Source organism: Camellia sinensis, chromosome 10 (assembly GCF_055761805.1).
Source record: "Camellia sinensis isolate YWXY chromosome 10, ASM5576180v1, whole genome shotgun sequence".
NCBI classification, from domain to species: Eukaryota; Viridiplantae; Streptophyta; class Magnoliopsida; order Ericales; family Theaceae; genus Camellia; species Camellia sinensis.
The window spans coordinates 100,278,467-100,304,402 of NC_138970.1; positions in this window are offsets into that span (position 1 = coordinate 100,278,467).

A 25,936-nucleotide genomic window follows, 5' to 3' on the forward strand; every position below is an offset into this window, starting at 1 on the left:
TAACCTACTCCTCTCTATGGGTTTTGTCTTTAAATTTTGGTATTTTGAGATGTTGGGCTTGGTTTGGTAATTTTGTGAAAGTTTGGGGCTTTTGTGTAATTTTACAAAAGTTGGGGTTTTATTCATAATAAACCTAGATGTATGTTTGGCATAGAAAAATGGAATGATTGTTGAATCATTGATGAAAATGGGACCTAAGGGTTGAAATGGTAATTATGGAAAATGGCCTAATTACATTGTTTAATTAATTGGGATAATTAATTGGTGAGAAATGAGGAAATGAAATGTTGATTGAATATCCATTTGTGCATTTATTTTCTGTTTTAGAAATAACTGCTTTGGGCTATCGGTGGAAGATAGTCGAGATTGTTGTAGACAATGCATGATGATTAGGTAAACGGAAACTAATCAATGGAATGTGTCATGGAACTTGACGGTTGATAGAATACATTAATTGTGTGTATTGTGTGATTGTATATAGAACCAATGTGTTTATATACGTTATGTGTAGAGGAGGAGATAGGGGATGTACTCCGCGGTTTAGGGGAAGATAGGGGATGTACCTCTAAACCGGATAGGTATTGGGAGGAGATAGGGGATGAACTCCGTAGACAGAGCTCATATGCTTGTCTAGAGAAGTGAAGATAGAGCTCATATGCTTATCTTTGTGAAGTGTGGATACAGCTTGTATGCTTATCTGTGGATATTGTTGATATACATATCTGTTATAGAGTGTGGATACAGCTTGTATGCTTATCTGTGGATATTGTTGATATACATATCTGTTATAGAGTGTGGATACAGCTTGTATGCTTATCTGTGGATATTGTTGATATACATATCTGTTGAGAATGTGGATATAGCTTTTATGCTTATCTGAATGTGAGATATAGTTTTTAGACATAACTGTGGAAATGATGATAGAGCTAGCATGCTTATCTGTTGAAAAGGGGAAAATGAAAAGTAATTGGGACTTGTAAGTCGTTGACATAAATATGTAATTTATGTGATTGTATCAGTGTTGACCAACTATCAATTGCTAATGTTTTAGTCATTGTCCATGGTTGGTTTAGTGTATTTCTACTGGGCTGTGGCTCACCCTATATGGGAATATCATTTTCAGGTGCAGGAAGCATGCCACCTCCAAGGACATAGCTGGGAGGCTAGTGGCGGCATAGTTTTGTCGTTTTACTTTTGATGTATTACATGTAACTTCAAGCCAAGGGCTTAATGTGTAAACGAGTTAGAACTCTTTGTTGTAACCAAGTGTTAACTTGGAAAGCTGTAAGCCTGTAGGGCATTTTGTTATGCTGTTAACATGTAATACTTTTATAATGGAATTCGATTGAATAAAGGAAAGCGGTTAGTTTAAATGTAAATGCATGTCTTATTTGATGGGTTTAATGTTATTATTTGAGGGCGTTACAACTAACATATATCTAAAAATCATATCTTAGCATTAAATTTCTAGTCTTCACTGGTCTACATGTCTGCATCAAAACATAAACTGCAATCAGATTCACCAAAATAAACACAAATTAAAGAATTTGTACCCAATACTTATAAACAGTGCTTGAAGAAGCACCAACAAGAAGATTTTATCATATACCAAGAAGCACTAACAAGAAGATTTTATGCATAAGTGATCACATAAATAGGGGAGAAATTTAACGGATGGAATTTAGCTTGAATTATAATTACTTTTGAGAGAAATCAGAAGAATGAAGACCAAGAGTTACCTAAGATGGCAAAGAAATTAGATGTGAAAACTACGGAAGGGTCTCGAGTAACACCAAAAAACTGCTGGTATAGAGTCAACCTGAAAATGGGCATCAAATTATCACTAAAATACTAACTACAAAATCCTCAAGCTCTTTGAATGTATACACCTAACATGGACAGGGACAAAGGGAACCCACTGCAAATGCAATATCACTGAGCTCAACAACTGCCACTGTCAGAAGTAAAAGTGTGGCCTGCCAAAAATGTTTGATGCCCACTAAAAGTCAATTTAAACTATAATTTAACACAATCAATGGCCTTTAAATTTCTGTGCAATAAAAGAAGTCATCTGCTGAACCAAAGAGAATTTTGAAGTCCTTCCATGCAATTAAAAATTATCTCTTATTAGTATGCTGAATAGATGATACAGTAAAGTTGCAAAAATATTGCGCTAAGACAAACCCATCAAGGACTTACTTTCCACACAGCATTTGGAGGCGCTTTTAAACGCCTTTGATCATAAAATGGTGTCGTCTTAATTAAATAAATATGCGACATTTTTAAAACGTCGTTAAATGTTGATAAATATGACGCTTAATAAAACGCCGTTAAAAAAACGTCGCAAAAACCTTTATTTCTTGTAGTGAATGCATTTTAGGCATTGTTTTGATATATATATATTTTTTTGTGTGTCTTCAATAATAGAAAATAATTTTTGAAATGGATCCGTTTTTTTTTTAATGTTCTTTTTTTTTTTATACTCTTATTTAAAAATTTTAAGTTACAATTGCCCTATAAAATGTATAAAAATACCCAAAAATACACTATAATGTTTATAAAATATTAAATTCTGATTTTGTGTATATATAATGAGTACTCTATAAAATATAAGAAAAATTCCATTAACAACTTACAAAATAAATATGGACGAGAACTTAGCTTTATTGACTTGAATAATAACAAAAATTATTAAAAGTGAGTAAAGCAGCAAAATAATAATAACAATAATAATTAAGAACATATAATATATGTGCACCAAAAAAAAAAAAAAAATAGAGAGAGAGGACCAAATGAATAGTGTATTTTATTTGTAAAGATCAAAATTATAAATAAAATAAAATAAAAAGAAAAGAGTAGGCGATAATTACTTTAGTAATGAAATTCTTTTATCTCCTACATACATTCTCATATATTTATATTCCACTAAATGAATAAGTACATATAAATAAAAGAAAATGATTCTAATGAACATATTTATTAAACAAGGTTAAAAGAAAATCAAAAGACAATAAAAATAAAAAATAAATAAATAGAAAGACACATGACCATTGGTCAAGATATGGGATCCGCTAGGCTAGTTGCGCCATTCTCAGGAGAGGAAATTTGGAGAGTTATTAAGGAAAGTGATGGTAACAAGGCGCCAGGACCAGATGGATTTAACATGTTGTGCTTTCAAAAATGTTGGAAGGTGTTTAAGAACGATATCTTGAAGTTCTTCAATGAATTCTATGCTAATGGATGTTTGGCTAAAGGTATTAACAGCTCTTTCATAACACTGATTCCTAAGAAAGACTGTCCATATGGTATTTCTGACTATAGACCAATTAGCCTTCTTGGTTCTATATATAAAAAATTTTCTAAGGTCCTAGCATCTTGGCTCAAAATGGTGTTGTCTAAAATAGTAGGAGAATCCCAATCTGCGTTTATTCGTGGTAGGAGCATTTTGGATGGGGTGTTAATTTCCAATGAAGTTGTGGATTGGTGCAAAAAGAAAAAGCAGAAGGGGTTGATCCTAAAACATGACTTTGAGAAAGCCTACAACACTGTAAACTGGGAGTGTCTTTTTTCCATGATGACAAACTTTGGTTTTTAGAATAAATGGATCAGGTGGATAAAGGAATGTCTGCATTCATCTAGAGTTTCAATCCTTGTTAATGGCTCACCCACTACTGAATTTAGTCATGAAAAAAGACTAAGAGAAGGGGATCCAATGTCACCTTTTCTCTTTAACATTGTGGCAGAAGGGTTGAATATGTTTTTCGAAAGGGCTAAAGCATTGGGGCTGATCAAAGGAGCTGTTGTAGGTCATGGGCAAATTATTGTATACAGTGGTGTTCTGTAGGGCTGAGGAGCAGGAAGTTTTGAATGTCAAAAGAATTCTGAGATGCTTTGAGGTGATGTTTGGCTTAAGGATCAACTTTCATAAAAGTCATGTTTGGGCAATTGGAATACAGAAGAAGGTTTTGGCTGATTTTGCTGTGCAATTGAACTACCAGAATCAAAAGTTGCTGTTCATGTATCTGGGTTTGCCACTTGGTGCCAGCCCAAAGAAGAGGAGCACTTGGTTGCCTGTGATCAACAAATTCAAATCTAAGCTTGCTTCTTGGATGAGAAAGTCGCTTTCTTTTGGGGGAAGGTTAACACTAATCAAAACAGTGTTATCCTCATTACCAGTTTATTACCTCTCTATATTTTAAGTACTTGTAGATGTGGCTAAGCAGCTTGATAAAATTCAAGCCAGGTACTTGTGGAGAGGGTCAGAAATTAAAAAGAAGCTTCATATGGTAAAGTGGGAGAATGTTACCATAAAGAAAAGTTTGGGAGGGCTGGGTATTAAAAGGTTGATGGATTTTAATGTGTGTTTTCTAGTTAAATAGTGGTGGAGATATGGAATTCAAGATAGGGTATTGTGGAAAGATATTGTGATTAGTAAGTATGGCAGCTTTGGTGGGAGATAGAGACCATTCTTGGCAAATGGTGCACAGTGCTCAAAAATCTGGGGAGATATACTTAGTCTGGAACACAGCAGCCCCAATTTGTGAAATTTTTCCAAGGATAATTTTGTCTATCAGGTTGGGAACGGGATGAGGGTTAGTTTTTGGGATGATCCATGGGCATCTAACAGATGTTTAAAGGATGAGTTTCCCAAACTCTATGACCTATAAGTAGACAAAGAAGTTAATCTTAAACAGATGATTAACAGGAGAACTAGATCAGCTGGGTGGTCCTCTAATTTTAGGAGAAGTCTGAGGGCTTGAGAGGATGATGAAGTGGAAAGATTAAGATCCTATCTTACTTCACTTGGGCCCATTTTGTCAGATATAGATGATTCTCTAGTTTGGAATGCCTCATCTTTAGGTATGTTCACTGTAAATTCAGCTTACTGTATGAATGATATGCGTCAAGGGTTGGGGCAGCTAGGTGGATCTAGAACAATATTTCCCCACCAAAAGTGAAATTCTTTGGATGGCTTGCTTGGAAGGGTAGAATTAAAAAAAGAGCTTTTCTTCAGAGGGTAGGATGCCTCAGTCAGGATGCTAGGACAGAGTGTGTTTTATGTGGCTGTGATGTTGAAACAAATAATCATGTATTGTTGCAGTGCCAGTTTTCTTGGAAGATATGGACAAATATTCTGAATTAGTGGGGTATGCAATGGGTGGTCCCTGAAAATGCTAAAGATGTGATGGACTGGTGGAGAGGGATCAAATGGCGTAAGCTAGAAACTAAAATCTGGGATGTAATTCCCGTTGCTGTTCTCTGGTCGATTTGGACTATGAGAAATGGCTGCATATTTAATGGCAAGCAACATATTTTGGAGGAGGCCTGCGACCTGATTAAGCTTAGAGTAGCATTGTGGATGAAAGCCATAATTAGTGAGTTGCAGTACGCTGTACATGATGTGGTGGAAAATTTGCAATAGGTTAGGTACTCATTACATTGAAGTCTTGAAGTCATGGAGTTTTGTATTTAAGGTGCTGGGCACTAAGTTGGAACATTGTTATGACTGTTGTCTTGCTTCTGTGTTTGTACCTCACCAACATGGAGAGATGGTGGAGCTATTGGAAAGTTAGAATTGCTTTACGGTTTAGTCAAATGCTAAGGGAGTGAATTACTCAGTGTATGAGATTGTGGCAAACCTGAAGCAGGTTTGATGTATGCTGCTGTTGTTTGGCCTGCGGGTGTATGCTGTTATTTGGCCTGCTGCTGTAGGAGATTGTTTTGGTCTGTGCAGCTTCTATGAGGTTGGCTGTTGCTTGGCCTGCTGCTGTAGGAGACGGTTCTGGTCTTCACTGCTGTTCGAAGCTCAATGGGTTGGAGCTGGTGAAGAATTATGTTGATGTTTGCTTTGGTTGTGTTGTTGGTGAAGAATTATGTTGATGTTTGCTTTGGTTGTGCTGTTGGTGAAGAATTATGTTGATGTTTGCTTTGGTTGATTTTGATTGGCTTCTCACCAATCTTGGGTCAAGTGTTTGCAAATGATTGTGCTTTCTTAGCGGTGCCAACCTAGTTAGGATTGTGAAAGTTAGTTATAATGCTTTGTGCACTTCCCTAATTTGTTGATGTAATTGTGCATGTAGTTTTCTTTTTTTTATAAATAAATCTTTTGTAGCTTATCAAAAAAGAAAGACACATGACAAACTTTGAGTATGCCACATGGCAAAATTATAGAGCATGCCAATGACACTTGGCACATTTCTAAAACTTCCTAAGAGAAAATTCTGCTTTACTTATATGATTATATGATATGATGGGATGATAGAGATCTCCTAAACCTTTTGTACTCTCTCTTTCTCTCCCTTTTTTTTTTTTTTTTTTTTTTTTTTTTCAAATTCCATTAAAAAATAGCCTTTTATAGAAATGAAGTTTTAGAACCAAAGGAAGAGAATTTCCCTGGTCTATAATTTGGATTGGACAATATTGTTTGGGTCTGTGGAGTCCATAAAGGAACCTATTTCGATAATCTTCGAACCATTTTATTGAGCACTTCGTGTGTTTCATTCACACACACACACACAAAGACAAAAATTAAAATTTATCTGATAATCATAATCTACTCACTTTATCACGTTTGTCACTAAAAAATGAATACCATATTCAAGTCACTTTAGTACTAATGTAAATCTAGCCTTTTATGGAAATGAAGGATTTAGACACAAAAATGTTATGGAGAATAAGAAAATTTATTATGAATGTTATCTCAAAGGTGTGGATTTAAAATTAATGGAATGTAGGTCACGCCAATAATAAATGTGCACTATTGATTTAATTTTCTAAATATTTTTTCTGAAGTGTAATAGTGTTGATTTAGACCACATCTCAAAAAATTCATGATGAGTTCAGAGGTTAATAAGTCCTCTGGCAAAGGTTTTTGTGTCAACACTTGACCTCTTAATGCGACCCTCATCCTTTGATCAAATCATCAACTGGTGTTTTGAAAACATTTTGAAGACTATATCTAAGCAGTTTAATGTTTGAATTGAACCATTATAATCAATGAATGAGTTGATTCTGACACCATATATATTATTTCATACTGAACACAACCATATTAATGTAAAAGACTTGTGCAACTTTAATAAAGCAATAAGCCAATTGGCTTTTCACAGCCAATTGGTATAAGATAGACTTCAAGATATAAGTATTCCAAAATACTTTATTCCACCGAACTAAAAGTCTTGTTTATCATAATCTAAAAAAATTAAAAAGTTAAAAAGTCAAAAAGTTACTATCTTATTTAAGTCATATTATTTTGTTTAAATCACATCACCTTTCTACCACATCACTTCAAACCCAACCCATACCCAACTCATATTTCATAAAAAGTCAAAAAAACATATTTATTTATCTTAAACCACCTGTGATATATGGCCATGTATATGGAGTTGTTCCCTTGAAAATGTAAAGCCATTAGTCTATGTAAAACCATAAATTAAGGGCATGGTGACCTTGACCTATGTGGTAGAGAGACGTACATAGAGAGAGAGTAATGGACAATAATATATTATATACATATTTGTAAACAAATTGAAACAAATTTGAATGTATCGTTGTTAATTAGAGCCCTTTGAATGCTTGCTGATTCTAAGCCGTGAGAGGAGAGACTTCTGAGCCTAACATGCCAAATTCAGACTTTATAAACCCCAATCAATTAACTCATGCATGATCTTCTATGACAGGCTGTAAAGTCTATGTAAAATTCTCATTAGTACAAACGTGTAACACATGCATAATCGGTTACAATATTGCATTATGCAAATTGGCCAGAAAATCACTACTAGAAAACAGGGCTTTTGAGTCGGCAGCGTGCCGTCGCAAATAGCGTATTTGCCGACGCAAAAATTTTTTGCGACGGCGTTTCGACGGCAACTCAAGGGACGAAAATGGTGGGGTCGCAAAAAGTTTTTGAGTCGACAATCTGCCGACGCAAAAAGTAGTTAAATGTTTTAAAAAATTTAACTCATAATTTTCTCATTGAGGCTCCCAAGTTTCAAACACACACCATTTGGACAATTTAACCCGCGGTCACCGCACTAAATCCACTTCACCACCATACCTCTTTCAGATATTAAATGAGATATATATTATTTATAGTATATACACTCAATATTAATATAAAAGTATATGTATAAATAAATATATTTATTAAATATAATCAAGTAAATATATATATATCTTGGCTATAAATTTTTTTTTTTGGCTACGGCATCAGTTGCCGACACAAAAAGGTCTAATTTTTTGCGTCGGCACAAATTTGCCGATGCAAAAGGTCTATGCCGACTCAAAAGGTCTATCTTTTGCGTCGGTAAATTCAACCGACTCAAATAATGCTATCAAATATTAATTTTTTGTGTCGGCCAACGGTGCCGACGCTAAAGGTTTGGTATTTGAGTCAGTAACTCTGTGCCGTCTCAAAAAGGCTACCTTTTGCGACGGTAAAATTTGCCGACTCAAAAAACTGATTCAAAAGGCCCTTTCTTTAGTAGTGAATATAATATATAATTATAAAATAAGTCTTATGTTTTTCATATGTTAGGATGCAAAGAGCGGTCCTCTATGTACAAGATTTTTAACATGCATCCCATTGACTTGTATCTTCTACATTAAAAATAATTTTTTTAACGGCAGTACTATATATATCAATTGGTATATCAATTAATGTATCAACATATGTTATGACATTATTATTAACCTCATCTATTATACAAATTACAAATACTCAAAATCTCTAAATTTATACCATCATCTGTTAATACACTAATTATTAATTGGTATACATAATATTATTTTTTTTAATGTAAATTTTAGAACTTCAAAATTATGTAGCAACAGTTGTTCAAAACAAGTCAAATAAAAAATAAACATCCACCAATCGTAATTTTGTAGGAGCATCACCGGTGGGGCAACAACTAATAATTTTTTGAGAGTGTAATAATTTAAATAATAATTTACCGTTATGTGTATTACTTAATAAAATTATTTCAAAATATAGTTTATTGCTTAATAATAGGATTAATCGGTGAAAAGTTCATACTTATATATGTTATTTGATCTAATCTTATTTGCTGATAAAGACACGTTGAAAAGTCGTTAGAAAAGTCATCGTCGTTGGAAAAATCAATATAAAAAAAATTGACAGCAAAGGTCGCCGACAGATGCTGGTCGGTGGTGGCCAGTGTTGGTGGCCAGTGGCAATGAAGTGAATAGATATGTGATATTGGACAAATAGGTGAATATATAGGTAACATGTGTTTAGATAGGTGATATTTGGATAAATTGTAACAATCCTCACTTTGTCTCAGTTATGCTCACGTGCATTTGCATGATCCTTGTCTTGATTAAACTTGCATTTTTGCAGACCTTGATTTGTTTTATCTAAGTGTTGCTTGCATGCTTTGTCCCTTGCTTAGTGTGTGTTAAGCCGAGGTCATTTTAAGCCTAGGTCACACCTTTGAACCTCTTACACCTAGGACCATCTTGGAACCACTTTGATTGACCTCCACCTTCACCCTGGCGTCTTGGCCGAGATGTTACCATCTAGACATCCTAGATCTTTGACCCTTGCACCTAATGATCTTGTTCCTGGACTGGTATGACCTAGACTGAGGTGTGGCACAACTGGGCCATGTGTTATCCTTCCTAGCCGAGATCATTGAGACCTTACTTGTCGATCCGAAAGTTTTGATCATGCAATGTGATTAGATTGTTTTGATCACCACGGCCCAGCCATACCATGTAATCACCATGGCCCAGCCATACCATGTTCATCTAATCATATTACATAATCACCTTACTTGTTTTAGAAAGAGAAAATGATGTTCTTGTGTTCTTGAAATAAAACCATGTTTTGATCTGAAAGTTTTTATCACGATCCATGTTTTTGTGTTTGTTTTCATAAGATCTTCAAGTATGGGTATCCAGGTCCATGCTTTCAAACTCATCTCATGAAATCTCAGATTTTGAATAAAGAAGTTATGATTTTAGCATTCATGTTCTTCAAAAAGAAACCCAGAATTTCTAGACTCCATCTCCCTGAATGTGGTTGTCGGGACCATACCTCAGCCAAGACCTGGTTGGTACTCAACGTGTTTTTTCGAAATAAGAAACAGTGTTTTAACTTCTAGCACATGTTTTGCTTTGTCTTGACTTAGTTTTGAAAGAAATGCCGAGATTATTTACACTCCTGCAAAGCTTGTTTTAGGAATGCATTTCATATCCATCCTTGAACATCTCTTTTTGTCTTCTTGAAATGCATTCAATGGGATTTATTATGTACTTGTAGGCCTTGGATCTTTGCTTGTAATCCCCACAACCGAAGAGCTATGTGAGTGGTATTTTTAATAAAGTTATGTTATAAAGTTTTGATAAAGCTTTGCTTTGTTTTGGAAAAGTGTTTGTTCAAGTATGAATGATTATCCCTAGTTTTGTATCAAGTATTATCTTATTTTGATGACATTCTTGGAAAGTCCTTAGTGCTAGGGGACTATAATGCAAATAGTACCCTTGTTTGAGATATCTCTCTTGCCACCGACGGCCTTGTGCGGGTGGGTTTGTCTAATCGATTTTGGATCGATTATTCCCTTGTTTTGTCAGGAATGTCATCCCTTGTATTATATTGATGCTAGTGAGCATCCCTTGAAGCTTTGAAAGACTTGATAGATGAACTTGATTCATCCCTTGATTTTGTAAAGCTATGATATGTATTGTTTTGATAAAGCTCTCGGATATCATTCATTTAAACCTTTATTACCGATATCATTCACTGAGTATCCAAGCTCACACTCCCCTTTATATATATGTAGGTGACGAGTAAGAAGGCGACGACGCCTAGATGTGTTTTGGAAGATGTTTTGGATTCATGTTTTTGCTAGCATCTTGAAGATTATGCTTCTTACCTTTGTATTGCATGTCTTTTGTATATGTCGGCTTGGGAAGCCTTTTGATCAAGATGTAATATTTAGTTTTAATTCATTTGTATTCAAGTTGTAAAACCGTGTTATGTATGTCATTCCATTTGATCTATGCACAGCTTTTATGGACTATTTAGATTTAAATTTATTACTTCCGCATATGTAAGCCCCATATGCATACTTTGATTGTGTGTGATTTTGTAAGATGGCCGTTGGTAATCTCGGATTATTGGCCATCACAACACCATTCTACTAGGGACGGAATGGGGTCGTGACATAAATAGTTGAATAGATCGGTACCACATGTATAGATGAGTGACATTTAGACAAATAAATATGTATTTTATATTTGGACAAATAAACAAATAGGTAGGCTTTGTTGGAAATGGTTTTGTGAAATAAAAACTTTGGCAAACTTTGAACTAAATTAAAGGTGAATCCCGTTCAATATTTTTTATGAATTCGAGTGGTGACGTGTTCTATATTGTGTGGGGAGTAACACTATGCAATTGGTTTGACAAAATCATTTACAAATAAATTGGAAATCGACTCCAAAGTGAGTTTCATGGAAATGGAGTTTTGGTAGGTTACACATTAGTGAAATAAGATTGTCCCACATAGTAAAGACAAGGGAACTTATGTGTGTATATAAGTTTGAAGTTCCAAATTTTAGTTTGGGCCCTTAGGGCACCTAGTTTTTGTATGGTGGAAGTTATGGACAAATGGGCTTGCACTCAAATTATCACACACCCACACCACCGAGCTCTGGCATAGGTGCGAGTTGTGGGTCAGGTCAATTCATATTATATTTTTGGACAAAATTCATTTTAATTTTTTAAGTCTTTGGCTTGAAATTCAAATTAATTTCGTTCGAGTCAAAATTTTGAATTCAAATTTGAATTTTGAATTATGTCTCTTTCTTCCAGTCACCCCTTTTCTGACCAGCTACGATTTTCGATCACGTCTTTTCAACCAACTCCGGACAGGCATAAAGCCACATTTGAACAACCACCAAAGAGGCTACAAATAGCCTCTCCATTCCTACAATTTCTTCATCCAATTTTTGAATTCTTTCCTTCTTCTATGCTCTTTTCTACTTCTACATTTTCTGCATAAATTAGAGTTTAGGATTTTCTGAAAGAGAGAGAGTTTCAGCACTGGTTTGGTTTGTCAAACTTGAAGTTGTAGTGTTGCAATTTGAGTGTTAGTCGTTGCAACTTGGAAAACTGACGCCGGTCAAAACTCGAAATACCAGAGCAAGAGTAAAATCTATTTTAAAGAGATTCTATCTAATACAAGCCTCGACTTCCAATTTTTGTATTATGGAATAATTCTGCTAAAGCTCTGGGGGATTTAATTTTTAGATTTTAATTTATAAAATTAGTTTTTGAAATTTTATTTTATTATTTTATACAATTATTTGCACACACATTCACACACAGAATTGTCGGGTCCTAACAAGATTTTGAACAATTAATGTCCTCTTAACCTAGAAAATTTTAAATTTAAACTTATTAACCCAATAATTTTAGAAGTGAATCTCTTACCTAAGTTATGTTAATATGACAATATTGAGAGGTATGTGGGCGGAATGGTATTTGAAGAAGTTTTTGTGGATTACATGATGGCACATGGTTTTTCTTAGGGGAATATGTTAATAATGATGTTGTAAGAGATAACTATATTGAGAGGTATATGGGCAGAATGGTATTTGAAATTACAGATGATGATGGCCATGGTTTTTTATTTTTTATTTTTTTTTTCTGAGAAATTACAAGTATGTAGAATAATCACAAAATAATTGCATTATAAATAAGAATTTGTTTTGTGCAACTCTGATACACACAAAACATTGCACCAAATACATAAATGAATTTGCATCAAAAAAAAAAATTACATCATTATGAAAATATAATTTTTTTACCACTGCTCTAATTTTCCCTTTTCTTTAAAGCGTGTTTGGTATGAAAATTGAATCCTTGCCAACTTTATTTTCGCCCACCTTTGGGAAAGTTACCTCATATTTTTTGCTTCTTTCTTCACATAGTAATAATAATAAATATTACTTTATTTTTCCGACAAAATAAAATAACTTATAACCAAAGCTATCAACTTAGAAAGGGTTATGCCCACACAATTTTCTATTTCAACTTAGCTTTTTTGGTGCATTTTTTTGGTATTACCATTGTGTTGATTAAACTAGCACGCAACTTGTTTTATGCACAAAATAAAATTTATTTTAAAAATAGTATAAATTATAATTACTTCTCTTGATATTTGAAAAAAATACAATTAATTCTATAAATTTGATATAATTACACTAGCATTTCTTTTAGTAAAATTAAATCGATCAAAACTAATGCAAATAATAGAAAAAAATACTTAAGTAAACAAAGTTAAATATACATATTAGTATAATGGAGATGACAACATCATTTTTTTTTATTCATACTGTAACAGCGCCCGCGGGCCTCATGCTACAGTTCGGACTCGATTTGTGTCACGGTTCTTAATCTGAACCAAAGAGTCCAAATCTGCCAAATCGTTTTGAGAAACAGATTTTTGAAAAAGTAGTGCCAAACATGGACTGCTTTGCCAGATACAGAGTCGCCACCTAAATATTTTTTTTTATGGGAGAATTTAGGAAACCCTGACTCGGTGCCGAAGGCCACATGTCCGTCATTACCGGAGTTGTCTCGGCTCGGGAGCTTGGGTACGATCGGGGAAGATCAGCTATGAGCACCCCCTTTCGCCCGGTCCGAAGACCGGCCTCTACTAACCGTGATATCTGTTTTTGAAAACTTTATGTGTTCCTATTCTATTTATTAGCCTAGAATTACTATGTTATGCGCGCAGCAAACAAGTATAGACTAAATCGCCCAAATTGGAACAAAACATTTCATGTTTGTTTTGAAAATGGTTTGCTACTCGCAAGTAGGCTAAAATACAGATTTTGCCACCCTCAAGTGGGCTTTTGGAAAAGATGGTTTTGCCACTATCTAGGGGGCTTAAAAAATCGCAGTTTTAACGCATTATCCCAATTTAAGCAATTTGACCTCCACCCACAGGCATTCAAGCAATTTATCTCATGTAAACACTTAGCCGCATGGCAAGCATACTATTATGGCAACATTCACACGCATGTTGGATGCTAAAGCATAACCACTTACATTGTACTCCGTGCCAAAACAATAAACTAGTTAGCAAATGTGCGTGTCCTAGTTCATGTTATTTTGCCTAATGCAACACATACAAGGTGCAATTCTAGTTAGGCTCGGTTAACCTAGATATGGCATACGATATGCAACCAACTAATTCATGTATTCAATTTTGGAATTTGAAAATACGAATGCGGTTAGCATGATGTACCGAGCCCGGTGCATGTTAACAGATGCATGAATGCACGCATACATATCATAAGGTATGCTAATTTCAAAAAATGCCCTAATCTACCATCATAAGCTGGTAAATAAAAGGGAAGAAAGAAATGGGGATTGGAAGACATACACACACTCACCCACACTTATTACATGTTTACCCTCACTCAGAGGGTTCGAATTAATATTACAGTCCCAAAATAATGAACAAATAAAATTATTACAAAATTTCCTAATTAATTAAAAAAAGGGAAGCAAAAGAATGAAGAGGGTGGCCACAGCCTCTGCCTCGGGGTGCGCAGATGATGCATGCTCGAATCCGTCCTGCCCGGAAAACCCGTACTATACTCTTGTCGCCTCTGTTTGTACTGCCTTGTCTTTCTGAAAATTTCCAAAGTACTGGAACAAGCTCTCTGCATCCTGCAGAGCACCACCGGCCAGACAGAATTGCCACCGGCACTTCAAAATTCTCATCGGCACTTTATCGGATTCATCGGCATTCCAGATAGTGCCGGTCGGCACTAAATTCTGCCGGTCGGCAGAAACTTCCTGCAGAAGACAATCTGACAGCAAACAGAGAACAGACAGTGCATAGCATGGAGTTTTTTGGACACATGTAAGCATGGTCCTACTTCTTATCATATTTTGAACTCAAAGAAGCATGACTTTCGATCCTTGAACCATCAATGGTACATGGTGAGTCAAAGGATCGAATTTGCCATTTGATATGAAAATGCATGCAACAAACAACATGAAAACCGAGGCCTTATCAAGTTAGAGTCAAAGGTCCCGATGACCGGGAATCAAGGCGCATTGCATCACTTGAAGTATGAATGGTCCTTGATTCCCACACTTGGTTTGACACCCCAAACCAAGTAAATGCAGTGCATGTTATGCTTATAAGGCTCAAATGCAACATGCTATCAATGTGCAAGGTGTGCCAAGAATCATGCAACTAGTATGGCAAGCATGCAATACTAGACATACAAAGACGCAAAGGTGAAGTAAACACGGACGCTTTGAGCAATAGAATCCTCATGCTACAACAACATATGAAGCAATCATACATCAATCATGAACCAATCATGCAAAGATGGTTTAAAATGGCAAAGGGGCAGACCTACACCCTCCTCAAAACAGTGGCCAAAAGTGCTCAAAATGATGGACAATCAACTCATGTTAACAAGCAAGCTTATGGTCCCAAAGTTAAGGCACAAAAGGAGACAATTTACCCCCACCAACATGACCTCTCATGGCATGATCAAAACAAGTAAAAACAGAGTTTTGGCATGCAACATAGGACCCCAAAAACTCCTAATATGGCAGCTAAAATATCTCCCATGAAGCATGTGCACTAAGGCTCATTCCTAGGCATAAGAGGACACACCCTCAAGGTATGAAAGGGGCCATGCATGCACACATACAAGCATGATTTTTGGACTAAAATGGCATGGCAAACAACCTCCACTCATCAAAGTAGACCAACCAAAGCACTTATGACTCATATACTTGAGGGCTCACAAGCCAAAATACATAGCAACCATAACAAATATGCCAAACATGACCAAGTTGATAACCAACAGATTTTAAGCATGGAAAAACAATGCTAAATGCTTCATGGAACCAAGCCAACACACACAAAAATCATGGCCTAATCATGGGATGTATTTCTAAGCAAGATGGAGCAATACAAAGCAAGTATTACAAGCATACAAGAGGGCCCAAATCCGACCAAAAACAGAGGTTATGTAAGACCTAAGATGCCTAAAAAAGTACTGAAATGAAGCCAAGAAACAACAAGCACACATGCTATCCTTTTGAGCCCAAAAAGCAAGGAAACAAAACCATAAAGGGAGAGGGGTGTCCCTCCCCTATGCAAGACTTCAAACCAACTTTTTTGACACTAAAATACACTGATTTTTGGTGATCAAAAGATCAAAATGCTGAAGTGAACAAAACCTTATCAAAATGGCACCAAAATAGGCCAAACAAGGCCTATGAGGGTGAGTTTGCAATCTAACCACAAAGTGACCTTAATGAAAGTTTTAGAGCAGGAAAATATGAGCCTTTTTTATGTTATACACAAGAGCCAAAACAATAAACAAAATAGGTAGAAAACCAATGCAAGTTTGGGGAATAAAAGGGAAGATGCTCACCCTTGAAGAACCCTTGAAGAACAAATGGTCTAACCTCCTTCTTTGGATCAAAACCAGTCCAAAACTCAAGAAACAACTCCCCCAAGTCCCTCAATCTCGGACTAAGGTGTAATGGTGTGTGTAATGGTGCAAAAGTAAGGTAAAACACACCTTTTGGGCCAAGAAACACACACAAGAAGGGAGAGGGAGAGAGGTATAGAGATAATATGTATCTATATCTCTCAAGACTGATTTTTGCTTCTGTTTTTCTAACCTAGAACCAAGAGGAAAGCCTCTCTCTTATAAGGATCCCTCTTGCAAAGCTTATTCAACAAGCTTGGCTAGAGGGAAATCCCTCCATACACGTGTATGGAGGGGAAAGGAGTTGGTGCCAGCTATCACAGCTGGCACAAAATATCTCCATAAAGTGGAGGAACAGTGGTCGGCTGCCCAAAAAAACTATTCCGGCAAAAAACAGTGCCGACCGGCAACATATTATGCCGACCGGCAATAAAGTGTGCCGACCGGCAAACAAAATTGCCGATGGAAGAAAAAGACCAGCCGGTGGCCTCCAGCCACTGCCGGTGGTGTGTGGGGATGCCTCATAAGGCATTCCCTGCCCTTTCAAGGGAAAACACAAGTGTTCGGTGCAAAACTAGACACTAAACGGTCAAGTTCGGGGATCCTGAAGCAAGGCGCGCGAGCCGAGACTTCCGAGAACTCCAAACGAACACAATCATGGATGATCACCGAGTGTTCAAACGGTGACGTCCAAGTCTTGAGGACGGTCAAAAATGGGGTGTCTACAGTTGCCCCTCTTTGACAGAACTCGAAAGTCATAACAATGACGGGAGTGAATGTCAAAGCCCAGAGACGACCCATTTTTGACAAGGCCGAAGACTCAGACAAGCATACAAGACAAATAAGGTGTGCGCCCGGAGGCAGGGGCAAAATGCAAGACAATGCACAGAGCCGAGCATAACTTATGATCATGCAAAGAAAGCTGTAATGAAGCAAACATGCGACAGTTTTAAGCTATCATACCAAACTACACTACAATGCAGAAAGGACGTAAGAGAATTATGGAATTCTCAACATGTCTCACTCGGGAGATACAATACCTGTCCGGTTCGTCTGGTTGCACCAGCCTCAAATGAACCGTACATACAATATCGTGCCTGAAAAGAAAACAAACTTAACAGGTACAATATGGGTAGCAAAATGCATGACAATGCAAGAATAGTGGTGTACTCGAAATGCGTGACAGCGCAAAGTAAGTAGAGAGCATGACAATGCATATTGAAATACAACTAGGCAAGCGGAGCAAGCGGTCTACGCAGGCGACGAAATTGATCATAAGCATGCGGTCTACGCAGGTGATGAAACTAAACAAGCGGTCTACGTAATTAACACATGCGGTCTACGTTGGTGACGGAGTTAAACATGCGGTCTACGCAAGTAATGGATTTAAACATGCGGTCTACGCAGGTAATGGAATTAAACATGCGGTCTACGCAATCAAAACATGCGGTCTACGCAGGTAATGGAATTAAACATGCGGTCTACGCAATCAAAACATGCGGTCTACGCAGGTAATGGAATTAAACATGCGGTCTACGCAATCAAAACATGCGGTCTACGCAGGAAATGGAATTAAACATGCGGTCTACGCAATCAAAACATGCGGTCTACGCAGGTAATGGAATTAAACATGCGGTCTACGCAATCAAAACATGCGGTCTACGCAATCAAAACATGCGGTCTACGCAGGTAATGGAATTAAACATGTGGTCTACGCAATCAAGACATGCGGTCTACGCAGGTAATGGAATTAAACATGCGGTCTACGCAATCAAAGCATGCGGTCTACGCAGGTAATGGAATTAAACATGCGGTCTACGCAATCAAAACATGCGGTCTACGCAGGTAATGGAATTAAACATGCGGTCTACGCAATCAAAACATGCGGTCTACGCAGGTAATGGAATTAAACATGCGGTCTACGCAATCAAAACATGCGGTCTACGCAGGTAATGGAATTAAACATGCGGTCTACGCAATCAAAACATGCGGTCTACGCAGGTAATGGAATTAAACATGCGGTCTATGCAATCAAAGGAACGTACTATTACACAGCATAATCGAAACAATTTGCGGGGCTCACAAAGCATGAAAAGGATACGGGGCGGGACATTCTTCGCACGCATCGAGCGTTGCTTGCAGAAGTTGTGGCCTGAGGTCAACTCAAAGGTTCACGTTTCAAAGGTGTGATTTCCCGTATTGTGAGGGCGTCCGACAACGCGGCTGACCCGGACAAAGATACGGAAGGTGCGTTAACCGCAAGGGGAGTTTCATCGGTATTAATTCTGATACTTGGCTACCCTGCCATTCTACGTTTTATTTCCCTTTTTACTAGTAGTTTAAGCACATTGCACTGCCTCAGGCAGGTTTATTTTCTTTCTCAAAATTCATACACTTTGCAAAACATGTGATGGGGAATGAAACTAATCGTTTTATTCAAAAGGTGTTGCATTTGTGGATCTTCTGTGCATCGCATCGCAGGGTTTCACACCGCAATGTGAACGAAATTGAACTCATTTTGGAAATTCGTCATCGTAATAATCAGGTAGTGAACCGACTTACAACTCGATAAGCAAAACAAAGCTATGACACAAGCAAACAAGTGTGAATACAACTCGATAAACGAACCGAGAGCTACAAGAGAGCGAAATACAACTCGATAAGCAAATGTTCAAAACTCGATAAGCAGACGGGCGTGACTTCGCAAGAGTTTATCGCCGGGGGGGATTTGGAGGTGGTGAAGTTCCCCAATTCTTAGCCTAAACAGCTCAGGAAACCAGGGAGGAAGCCCACCGGCACGGTGTAGGAACCACCGGCTGCAAGGAGTGGCTACCGGCCGCATGTCTATTTTGTCGGCAAACTGAAATGGCCGGTCGGCATATTTTTATGCCGGTCGGCATATATTTCTGGCCGGTCGGCACTAAACGAGGGGAACCACCAGAATGTTGACACCTGTCCCCCCCACTCAACCTTATCTCCTACAAAAGATCCCAGCTTCGTAGTTTTCCTCATTTTCACACTGATTTGCTCCAATGGAAGAGTTTCTTGCTCAAAATCTCACAGCTTGGATTATTAGCTTGGATGGCTCGGAAAAGGTGAATTTCCGGGGTTTCGGCATAAATGCACTATTCACTCTGGGTCGTACCCCGTTGCATCTCCCGTTTCTTCACGCCGCGGCAAGATTTTGGAATCCGGTGACACATGTCTTTAGCTTCGCCGGGCCAGAGATGTGTCCTACCTTCGAAGATTTCCGAGCCTTAATGGAGTCCGAGCGCGACGAGGAGCTCCTACCCCAACTTAATTTTGGCCATGTCCAATCCTTAGGGCGCATGTGTGGACTCAGCATGCGCGATGCTCGGTCTTTGATGGGCGATGGGATGTTAGACATTCCGAGTTTGGCCAATCAATTTTCTGATGCTGGTAATCGTAGCAACCATCACTGGCAAGGCTTCCGGCGACATGCCCTCTGCTTGTGCATGCTGTCTCATTTCCTGTTCATTTCGGGCTCTGGAGGGGCTAGTGTCCGGCTGATTAAGGTTGCCCAAGGCTTGAGAGAGGGCAAGAGCTGTATTGCCATGGTTCTGGCCGAGACACTAATGGGCTTAGACGCCTTTTACCGTCGTGAGACGACTAGGTTGGCAGGGAGTCCACTACTGCTACAGGTAATATTTCCCACCCAATCTCGCATTTCTGTATTGCTCACATCACTCGGCCCTCGAGCTCAGTCTTTTCTCACAAAACCCCATTCTCACTTTTCTCTCCTCGTACATCTCTCTATTCTTTAATCTCTCATTTTTCAATCCCTCCCCAGGTGTGGTTGATGGATAAATTGCAGGTTGTGGACTCCTGCCCAGCATATTCAGCTCGCGACTACTTCTTCCGGCATCGTCTGGTCAATGCCTTGGATGAGGAATGGTGGTTCGCTTGGATGTGCCACTTGTCCGCAGACCGTATTGCTTGGCGGTGCCCTTGGTTGAACCTTCCGGCCATGAGTTACAACATGCCTCGACAGACTGGAATTCAACTGGTTGGTCTCACTCATTGTGTATTTTACTTCCCATTTCGGATTCGACGCCAATTTGGCCATGATCAGACCTGCCCGCCAGAGGGGATAAAGTATCCTGCTGCATTTCCAGCCCGAGGCGCGCAGCTTGCTTGGCAGGCCACTGCGTGGAGGATGAGAGAACTCCTGGCCCCCGCTCTTACTTTCAGTTGCACTTTATCTGACGAGTGCATAGATTGGCTCAATGAAGAAGCACAGATCGGGCCCAGCTTGGCATCAGAGGCTTCGACCAGCTCTGGGAGGGGGCGCAGGAACACCTGATTTGACCATGCCCTAGATTTATTGCTTTATTAGTACTTTCAAGTTTTCTCTTCTGAATGTAATAAAAAAAAGCAACTTCAATTGTCTGTAAGAGCAGGAGGACTCTGTTTTGAGATCAATGAAATTGAAAGTTGTGGCACTGAGAATTTTCCACCTTGGTCCAAAAATGGTCAAAGTTGTAAAAAGATTATTTGAACAAAGTCAGCTTATATTAAAACTTTTCAAAAACATTTTTGATGTGGATCAGAACTGGACACGCCTGAGATTTGTCACTGAGATGCACAACCCCAGATCCCCGCAACTGGAAAGTTGCCCCTAGTCTGAAGAGCCTCGTAGCACTGCATAGCAACGGAAAGTTGCCCCTAGTCTGAGTGGCACTGCACCGGAGATTCCAACGAATGCTGATGGACTAAAGATGGCTGAGATGATCAAATGGACAAAGTTGATCGGGGAAGTGTTATGGCTGAACTTCAGGATGAAGCTGCCTACGTATCCCAAACATGGGAATCAAGCCTTACGTAGTTCCGGTTTAGGTTCGCTCGAGTATTTTCACTCTCCTTTTGCGCTCTAACTTTTGCCAAGGCCGCCCTTTATGGGTTTTCAACCTTGCGAGCTCAGTTTTTATATTTTCTATTTTTTTTGTGCTCTAACTTTTGCCTAGGTCGCCCTTTCGGGTTTTCGGCCTAGCGAGCCTCTCAAGGGTAGTATTTCTTCAACTTGTCCATATTGATCGGTTGAGAGAATTCTAAGCCATCTAAGTCCATCAGAACCACAGCTCCGCCTGACCAGATAGTTTTGATGATGTAGGGACCAGTCCAATTGGGTCTGAACTTGCCCCTCGGGTCGTGGATGGGAGCTCGGTTGTCTTTGAGTACCAAATCCCCTTCCTTTAGATTTCTAGACTTAACCTTCTTGTTAAAAGCCCGAGCAATCCTGCGCTGATAACTCTGAACGTGGTACAGTGCTTTCAGTCTTCTTTCATCAAAGAACATTAGTTCCTCGAACCTGCTCTGCTGCCAATCTGCCTCAGCTATCTGACATTCGGCCAATACCCGTAAAGACGGAACTTCAATTTCAATAGGTAGAACAGCCTCCATTCCATACACTAACGAATATGGAGTTGCTCCGGTGGAGGTTCTAATCGAAGTCCTGTAGCCCCACAGAGCGAACGGCAACTTATCTGGCCAATCTCGATAGGTTTCCACCATTTTTCGCAGTATATGCTTGATGTTCTTGTTGGCGGCCTCAACTGCTCCATTGGTTTGCGGCCGATACGTAGATGACTTATGAAAAGCCACGTTATACTTTTCCAACAAGTCGACCACTTCTTTCTTAAAGTGGGATCCATTATCCGAGATGATCTCATTTGGCACCCCGTAGCGACAAATGATGTTGTTCCTGATGAACTTTGCGACGTGCGACGCTTTCAACACCGCGTATGATTGGGCCTCGACCCACTTCGTGAAATAATCTATCGCTACGAGGATATACTCATGTCCGTTCGATCCCTTCGGGGTAACAGCTCCGATCACATCAATCCCCCACACGGAGAACGGCCACGGGGAAGTCATGTTGTACAACTTGGATGGTGGGATATTCATACGGTTCGCATGGATCTGGCATTTGTGGCATCGCCGAACAAAGCCGATACAATCCTCTTCCATGGTCGACCAGTAGTAACCCTGCCTAAGGATCTTTCTGGCCAACATCACTCCATTCATGTGTGCACCGCACTCTCCTCCATGGATGGCCTCCATTAGGCGCTTCGACTCTTCAGTTTCTACACAGAGCTTATGCATTCCCAGATGACCTCTTTTGTACAGCTTACCTCCGCAGATGATGAACTGAATAGCCATTCTTCTAATGGCCCTTTTATCCTTGGCGCTTGCCCCTATCGGATACGTCTCCTTTTCCAAGAAGTTCCAAATATCGTAATACCAGGGGTTGTCGTCTTGGGCCTCATCTATGGCGGAAACTGACTCGTATGCTGGCGCAAACTTCTGATCAATGATGACTGGACGCATCCGGACTCCCGACGGGATGTCTATCATGGAAGATAGAGTTGCAAACGAATCTGCAAACCTGTTGTTCTCTCTTACGAGGTGGGTGAAATTTAGTTTCTCGAACCGAGGAATTAACAAATCCAAGGTTTGGTGGTAAATTATCATCCTTTCCTCCTTGACCTTCCAGTCTCCTTTTGCTTGAGATACAACAAGATTCGAGTCCCCAATGACGTCCAGCCGTCTTACCCCTAGCTCTAGGGCTGCTTCCAGACCAGCAATACATGCCTCATACTCTGCCTCATTGTTCGAGACTCTGAACTGGAGCTTGAATGCCAAAGGGATACGGGAATCGTCAGGCGCTATCAGCAACACCCCTATCCCATACCCATACTGGTTTGACGCTCCGTCAAAGTACATCGTCCAAGTTTCATCCTCGATATGCAGAATCGCTTCATCTGGGAATAGGTACTCAACCGCTTCATCCCCCTCAACCGGGTGGTCGGCAAGGAACTCCGCTACCGTTCTCCCTTTCACCGACTTGCGTGTTACGTACTTCAAGTCAAATTCAGAAAGCAATAGCAACCAACGAGCTAGCCTACCTGTAAGTGCTGGTTTCTCGAAAAGATATTTGATGGGATCCAAACGTGAAACCAACAATACAGAGTGAGCTAACAGGTAGTGCCGCAGCTTCCGGGTAGCCCATACCAAGGCCAAACAAGCCTTCTCCAGTGGTGTATAGCGAGTCTCGTAATCCAGCATCTTCTTGCTCAGATAGTAGATAGCCCTTTCCACTTTGTCTTCTGACTCCTGTGCGAGCATGCAGCCCATGGTGGTCTCAGTTACCGAAAGATACAATATCAGCGGTCTCCCCGGTTCTGGCGGTGACAATACAGGCGGGTTCTGTAGATACTCTTTGATCTGCTCAAAAGCTGCTTGACATCGGCCGTCTCATTGGAATTTCTTTCCTTTCTTCAGGAGGCCAAAAAGTGGTTCACAAGTCAAGGTTAGTTTAGAGATAAACCGCCTTATGAATTGCACTTTACCTAGAAAGCCTCGCACCTCCTTTTCAGTCCTTGGTGGTGGCATTTCTAAGATGGCCTTGATTTTGGAAGGGTCGACCTCGATGCCCCTTTGCGTTATCAGAAACCCTAGCATCTTTCCTGCTGTAACACCAAAAGTACACTTCTGGGGATTTAGCCGCAGCCGAAATTCTCTGATCCTTTGAAAAAACTTTTGTAAGGCGGTGTAGTGGCCCTCTCTTTCTTTGGACTTGACAATCATGTCGTCCACATACACCTCGACCTCTTTATGGATCATATCATGCAATATCGTAGTTGCTGCCCGCTGATAGGTAGCTCCCGCGTTTTTCAGCCCAAATGGCATCACTCGATAACAATATGTACCCCACGGGGTAGTGAATGCAGTCTTCTCCCGGTCCTCGGGCGCTATTACTATCTGATTATAGCCTGAGAAACCATCCATAAACGAAAGCAAGGCATGTCCTGCCGTGAAATCTACCAGTTCATCGATGTGTGGCAAGGGAAAGTCGTCCTTCGGACTGGCCCTGTTCAAGTCTCTGAAGTCTACACAGACCCGAATTCTGCCGTCTTTCTTCGGCACAGGAACAATGTTGGCCAACCAAGTCGGATACTCAGACACCAACAGGAAGCCTGCGTCAATCTGCTTGGTGACCTCTTCCTTGATCTTAATGGCCCAATCAGGGCGGAGCCTCCTGAGCTTCTGTTTGATAGGTCAGGCCTCGGGATCAAGAGGGATCCGGTGCTGTACAATCTCAGGATCGATTCCAGGCATGTCTTCGTAGGACCACGCGAAAACATCTTTGAAATCTTTTAACAAAGCGACTAAGCGCTCGCGTTCCTCAGAAGACAACGTGGACCCGATCTGGACCAGCCGCGGGTCCTTCTCAGTACCAACATTCACAGTAGTGATTTCATCCATTAAAGGTTTAACAAATCTTTCCTGCTCTTGATCAATTAACCGTTGCAAAACCGGAGGAATTTCTTCCTCGTCGTTTTCATCAAAATTTTGAAAATCCTGATTTAAGCAATAAATCAAAGGCACAGAAAAATACTCCGAAACCACATCCACGTCGTTCTCATTAAATACTTCCGAGCCGTCGGATTCTTCCGTTACAACAGACTCAAAAGAAAATGAAAAAGACGATCTAGACAGGACTGTGGTATCCGGGTTATCACCCCCGGGAATACCGGACTCAGACTCAGTTGAGCTGGAATCTGATTCCGACGTACAAGATTCGGTTGAATCAGATTCCGGCTCACTACCTGACCCGGTGCTGCTTGATAAAAAGCTTTCTTCATATTGCCAGATGAGAGAAGGTGCGATGGATGCATCCAAAATAGCTGATGGTGGGCCCGCAGCCGCTTCATTCCCAATCACACATACCGAAGAGCTATCCCCCAAGCACCTCTGTTCGATCGGAGGATCTGACAGCAAACACGCCAGCGCTGCCCCCATTTCATTTTCAGCGTCCTCGGACTGTACCTCCTTACTTTGCTCGGCCTCAGCCGATAGATCTGCCTGCCCTTCGGCGATGTCATCCTCAGGTAACCGTAAATCAAAGAAAATTTCAAATCCCGGTACGCGCTTCATCTCCGCATTGAGCCACGGCTCCGGGAAGCCACAGAACGGAAAGTCCTCCCCCTCCCGGACGAAACGTCCGTTCAGGGTCCCCCGAATGGGCTGGTGCATCAAGTCAAAGGGCTTCCCCATCTGTTTCGCCCTGGCCCTTCCGGCCATTTCCTTTCCTTTCCTTATCCAATCCTCTTTGGTGGGTAGGTAACCCAAACCAAAGGTATGGGGGTTATGTGGCACTTCGGTCGATGCTGCGGCACCTTTCCTACCGCTCTTGCCTAATCCCATCCCGGGGATGTGCTGGAGTTTGTTCATGAGATAAACTGCTTGGGCACTGACATACACCCCTTCGTTAGCTGCCATGATGTTCTGTACAACCCGAGCCTCGGTCAAGGTAAAACCTGATATGAACACATCTTCTATACCATGCTCAATTTCTAGAACAGGCGTAGACACCTCTGGTGGTGGATGAATTGATGAGTTTCCAAAAACA